The following is a 6,221-nucleotide window of genomic DNA, read 5'->3' on the forward strand; positions in this document are numbered from 1 at the left end:
TAAAAAGCGCTTAAGTTCCAAGTTACCAAGAGCACCTTTGCCAGAAAACATCTTGTCCACATCCACACATTGCAGATCCTTTCTCATCCAAGACAAACTTGGCCTTGCTCCAATTTAGAATCTAAAGCTGAGGAGCGTCCTATCCTTTCCGACATTTCCTTGAAAACTAATGACTTTCTGATCACTAGATGCAAAGTGTGCCCCTGAACAAAACTCTGACACTTGCCTTGTCTCATTACACAGCAGCAGATCATGTATTGCTCTCTCTCCCTCCCATTCTCTCTCTCTCTCTCTCCCCCCTCTCTCCTCTCTCTCTCCTCACTCTCTCTCTCCTCTCTCTCTCTCTCTCTCTCTCTCTCTCTCTCTCTCTCTCTCTCTCGCTCTCTCTCTCTCTCTCTCTCTCTCTCTCTCTCTCGTTGGAACGTCTTCGTACTCATTAAGGAATCTTACCTGAACTGAACATTTTTGACAAACTCTATCCCACAGGTCCTTTTGCAATATGCGTCTCAGCCAAAAGGTGGGAAGCTGAAATGACCTGCTATCACAGTCTTATATTTCCTGCAACAGTCTACGATCTCTCTACAGATATGTTCCTCCTAATCCAGCGGACCGTTGGCTGTTCTAAAATGTAGCCCCAATCTCATGGCCATTAATTTCTTGTTCCTCATTTCCTCATCTCCATTGTTAAATCAAGAACAGTCGATGTTCTGTACATGGATTTCAGCAAGGCATTTGATAAGGATCCCCATGCGAGGCTTATTGAAAAAGTAAGGCGGCATGGGTTCAAAGGGGCATTACGGTGTGTCTCCAGAACTAGCTTACCCACAGAAAGCAAAGAGTAGTTGTAGACGGGTCATAATCTGCGTGGATTTCGTTGACCAGTGGTGTGCCTCAGGAATCTGTTCTCCGACCCTGACTGTGCTTGACTTTTATAAATGACCTGTGTGAGGAAGTGGAGGGCTGGGTTAGTAAGTTTGCTGATGACCCAAAGGTTGGACGTGTTGTAGATTGTGTGGAGGGCTGTCAGAGGTTACAGCGGAACAATGATAGAATGCAAAACCGGGCTGAGCAGTGGCAGATGCAGTTCAACTCAGATAACACGCGCTGTTGCTCTCTGGTCGCTCTCCCCCCCCACCCCCTCCACACTGACGGGAGATTCCAAAAGCTTGGCCCTTGCCTCCCAACCCCTCCCCTCCGCGTGCAGGGCAGGCACACACCTCCCCACCCAACCCCCCCCCCACCCCCCGTCGACGTTCAGTTTCCATAGACGCTCTCACAGCTGTAGAGCAGGTACATGAACAGGTCTTGCTCGTGATGTTCCTCCGGGAGACAGACGACGAGAGGGGTGACGTGAAGATCCCTCGCTCTTTGCACACCACACCGCTCCAGGCCGCGTACCACCACCCCCCCCCCCCACCTTCCATTGCCTCCGCAATCGGGAGGTCGTCAGTCTCACTTCCCTGCCCCGCACCCTCTTCCACCCTCCCTCCATGGACCACAACTCTCACACCCCTCTCCCTCCTCCTCCTCCTCTCCAATCTTGGCAAGTGTGACGAACTTTACTGTGGACTGTCGAGAGAGAGGGAGGGAGGGAGTTAGAGAGGGAGTGAGAGAGAGAGGGATAGAGCGAGGGAGGGAGAGGTAGGGAGAGAGAGGGAGTGGGAGAGGGGGATAGAGAGGGGTGAGGGAGAGAAAGGGGGAGAGAGAAATTGGGGAGAGAGAGGGGGAGAGTGAGGGGTGAGAGAGGGGGAAGAGAGAGAGGGGGAGAGAGAGAGAGGGGAGAGAGGGGGATGAGAGGGGGGAGACGGGGAGAGAGGGTGAGGGGGAGAGGGGTGTGGGAGTGGGAGAGAGAGGGAGAGGGAGAGAGAGAGGAAGAGGAGGAGAGAGAAGGGGGGAGAGAGGGATAGAGACAAAACAGAGACACACCAGCCGCGATGGTTTGGAACTCTTCTGAGCCCAAAAGATCGGATTAAACGTCGGCACACGGTGCACGACGAACTTGCGCCGGGTCACTTCGCATAATCCACAGGAGTGGATTTTGGGGGTACCTTGTGGGACCACTTGTGTTACCCTTGTTCTGTGTCTGTTGTGCGGGAACCACTCGAAGACGATATTCCTGTGACAGGTCGCTTCTGGTGATAAGTTTGGTGACACAAAGCTGGGTGGCAGTCTGAAATATGAGGAGGGTGTTAGGAGAATGCAGGGCGACTTGGACAGGTTGGGTGAGTGGGCAAATGTATGGTAGATGCAGTTTAATGTGGATAAATGTGAGGTTATCCACTTTGTGGCAAGAACAGGAAGGCAGATTACTATCTGAATGGTGTCAAGTTAGGAAAAGGGGAAGTACAACGAGATATATGTGTCCTTGTTAATCAGTCACTGAAAGTAAGCATGCAGGTACAGCAGGCAGTGAAGAACGCTAATTGCATGTTGGCCTTCATAACAAGGGGAGTTGAGTATAGGAGGAAAGAGGTCCTTCTGCAGTTGCACAGGGCCCTGGTGAGACCACACCGAGAGTATTGTGTGCAGTTTTGGTCTCCAAATTTGAGGAAAGACATTCTTGCTATTGAGGGAGTGCAGCGTAGGTTCACGAGGTTATTTCCCGTAATGGCGGGACTGTCACATGTTGAAAGATTGGAGTGACTGTGCTTGTGTACACTGGAATATAGAAGGATGAGAGGGGAACTGATTGAAACATATAAGATTATTAAGGGATCGGACAGGCTAGAGGCAGGAAAAATACTCCCGATGTTCGGGGAGTCCAGAACCAGAGGCCACAGTTTAAGAATAAGGTTAGGCTATTTAGAACAGAGTTGAGCCAAAACTTTTTTCCTCCAGAGAGTTGTGGATCTATGGAATTCTCTGCCTCAGAAGGCAGTGGCGGCCAATTCTCAGGATTCTTTCAATATTCTCTAGATATATCTCCTAAAGATAGCAGAGTCAAGGGATATGGGGAGAAGGCAGGAACGGGGTACTGATTGTGGATGATCAGCCATGATCAATTTGAATGGCCGTGCTGTCTCGAAGGGCCAAATGGCCTACTCCTGCACCTATTGTTAATTGTCTATTGACGTTTTGATAGGTACACGGAGCTTAGAAAAAATAGAGGGCTATGGGTAAACCTAGTAATTTGTAAGACAGGGGCATGTTCGGCACAACTTTGTAGACGGAAGGGCCTGTGTTGTGCTGTATGTTTTCTATGTTTCTATGTTTCCACCCGTAAAGCCTCAGTTTGACGAGTTCTCTTGTTTGTTTTGACTCTGCTCTGCGGTGACATTTTCTCAGCTCTGTAATGTCACCCCTCCCCCTGTAACTCATTTCGCTTTCTCACGTCTAAAAATAGGGAACCCCGAAATATCGTGTTGTCCTGCTTGCTCCTCCTACACCCAATTCTGAATAACGGCTACAATATCAGAATTCACTGTGTTGATTCCTGCCCTGAGCTCGCCTGCCAGTCTTTAAATCTTCCTGCATTGAAATATACGGAGCTCAGGGCACCAGTCGCTTGATGCACAACCTCTTGATTCCTGACTTTTTCTGAGGTCTTAACAACATCTGTCTCCATATCGACTCCGCTGTCTGCTCTCGAACTCTGAATCCCATCCCACTGCAACTCCAGTTCAACAACTCTCCCAAAATCTCTCATGTAGAGTGCTGACAAAGCTTCCCGCTAGGATATCCGTTTCCCCTTCAGTTTATCTATTTTGTACACGTCCCACATTCCTTGGAAACAATACAGTGATTCCAAGTTTTTCGAGCCCTCCCACCGACACCAGCACTTGAGCTACGGGCTAAACTGTCTGGTCTTCCTCTGTCTGGGCACACGGGAACGGGTGGTGGTCCTGTCCTTTACTTTCATAGCTAAATCCCTGACCTCATTTTGCAAAACCACCTTCCCATACTTACCGATTTTATTTGTACATATCTCCTGCTCACTCAGCCTCTTAAGAATCAAAGAGAATAAACGGTGTGCTGCGAAAAGAGGAAGGAAGGGGCGGAGAGTGGGGCCACAGAAAGGGTGTTCAGATTGTAGCCGTTAGAGCAGAACGTGTGAGCTACCATTTTCTTGCTCCCAATCTCTAATTGGAGTCAGCTTAAACGCCGATATCCACTGACCCATGACTAGGAGTCAGAGACAGAGCGAGAATCACTCCATACAATCCCATCACACACTCCGAGAAACATACACTGAGTAACGCTCCCTCCGCAAGGATCCATTCCACACTACCGGGGTCAGACACAGAGTGAATCTCCCTCCACACTGCTCCCATTATGCACGCCCGGGGTCAGACACAGAGAGAAACCCCTTCCGCACCTTCCCATCACTCAGTCCCGGCGTCTGACACAGACAGAAACTCACCCCACACTGACCCATCACGCTCCTGGTGTCAGACACGTGAACAACCCCACGCACCATCGCATCACAGTTTACTGGAGTCAGAAAATGTGCGCAGCTCCCTCTGCTCCCCACCCCCTGTCTCCCCACTCACCAATACCGAGCACTTCGGTGTTCCAGCAGACTCGAACTGTGTGTGTCTCTCGGAGATGGTGTGTGTGTCTGTGTGACCGGATGGCGTGCTGCCAGAAGAGGAAGGAAGGGAGGAGAGAGGAGGCCAGTGAAAGGGTGGTGGGGCTGCAGCCACTGATGGTGGAACCACGTGACCGGTCTGTGCATGTAGAGCTGTGGAGAGGCTCAGAAACTGGTGACAGATATCCGGTGGAAGGGGGGAGGTGTAGCACCAGACGCCTTCTCTCACTCATAGTCACCACAATTGCATGTGAACACCGAGAGGGGAGCGGGGCGATGGAGATTGTGAGGGTTTAGAGGATGAAGCGTCTCACGGAGAGTGGGGTGAGCCATAGGGATGGTAGAGGATGAGGGACACAGCGACGTGAGAGAGACTGGTTCACGGTGACGCGGGAGCTTGCAAGGGATTGAGGGGTGACGGAGACCGGAGTGGTGTAGGAGAGGGACTGTTTGACGGAGATTCCCCAGATTCTTTGATCTCTTCCCACCCGATGAGTTTAAACAGCACACTGCGTTTTTCTACAGAGCAGAGGATGTCAGTAACAGAGCAAAACAGACCCTTCGGCCCAAAAGTTTGTGATATACCAAATGAACTAAATCCCTTCTGCAGACACCATGTCAGTCTCCCTCCATTCCGTGCACACCAACGAGCCTGTTAAACAGCCTGAAACGCCTCTGTGGATCTCCCTCCACCACCAGCGCTGGCAGCACGTTCCAATCACTCACCAAACCCTTTGACAACAGAAACGCACCAAACACATCTCCCTTCAACTTACCCCCTCTCACCCTAAAGCCGGTATTAGACATTCCCACCTTGAGGGTAAAATACCCGCTGTCTGGTCAATCTGTGTCTCTCGTAATGACGTAAACAGCTGTCAGGTGTCCCCTCAGACTCCCCCGCTCCGGAGAAAATAAACCAAAATTTCCGACCTCTGCATTTAGATTTTGCTCTCTATTTCTGGAAGCGTCCCAGGGAACCCTCCTCTATATCCTCTCCAAAGGCCCCCACAGTCATCCTGTAACGGGGCGACCGGAATGAATGAGTGGACTCGGAACGTCAACCCCAGTCCCAATCCCTATCTACTTTGTCCGTCGGCTCCTCGCACCCTGATCCTGTTCACTGAAGTCGCGCTCTCATTCAGTTCTTCCCACTATTCACGTGTCCCATTCTGTAGGAGAGTGCAAAACATCATCTGCTCCTACCGGTAAATCTTCATCTGGACGAGTTCTCCATTCTCACCTGACTGAGCAACGCCGTGATAGTTTCCTTGTCCAGTAAAGCTGTCCGTCGCCCTTCAATTATTCCCGCATTGGTACGACTAAAACCCGGGATACTGAGCTATCTGTCGTCTCCGTAATACAACCAACTCTCATGACTGGCTGAAATATCATGTTTCCAGGCGTTGGCCCCTGCCCTGAGCTGGTCAGCCTTCTGTACAATACTTCCTGCATTCTGTCATTCTGTCTTCCCAACTTTGTCTGAGGTCGGAACCACATCTGTTCCAACAACCACTCCACTATCTGTTCAGGCGTTCTGGAGTTCATCCCCCTGCAACTCTAGTTTAAACCACAACACTCTCCCTTTCTGATGACACAACGGCCCGCTGGGATACTAGTTCCACTCAAATCCAGGTGCTCATGGCAGAGGAAGTGAAGGAGCTAAGCATCGTTGGGGCGATGTGGCGCAGCATCT

At 50.7% G+C, this 6,221-nt stretch overlaps 1 long non-coding RNA gene across 1 annotated transcript in view; it reads right to left on the reverse strand.

The window, feature by feature from the left end:
* LOC140720088 (uncharacterized) overlaps window positions 1-4,591 on the reverse strand; it is a 78,941-nt gene extending 74,350 nt beyond the window's left edge. Inside the window, exons 1-2 of the long non-coding RNA XR_012097099.1 lie at window positions 4,491-4,591; window positions 823-940 (exon numbers count right to left, since the gene is read on the reverse strand). This is a non-coding gene — a long non-coding RNA (uncharacterized lncRNA). The remainder of the gene's footprint in view (window positions 1-822; window positions 941-4,490) is intronic.
* Between the last annotated feature and the right edge of the window lie 1,630 nt (window positions 4,592-6,221).

The sequence above is a fragment of the Hemitrygon akajei genome, unplaced genomic scaffold, assembly GCF_048418815.1.
Source record: "Hemitrygon akajei unplaced genomic scaffold, sHemAka1.3 Scf000036, whole genome shotgun sequence".
Taxonomy (NCBI): Eukaryota; Metazoa; Chordata; class Chondrichthyes; order Myliobatiformes; family Dasyatidae; genus Hemitrygon; species Hemitrygon akajei.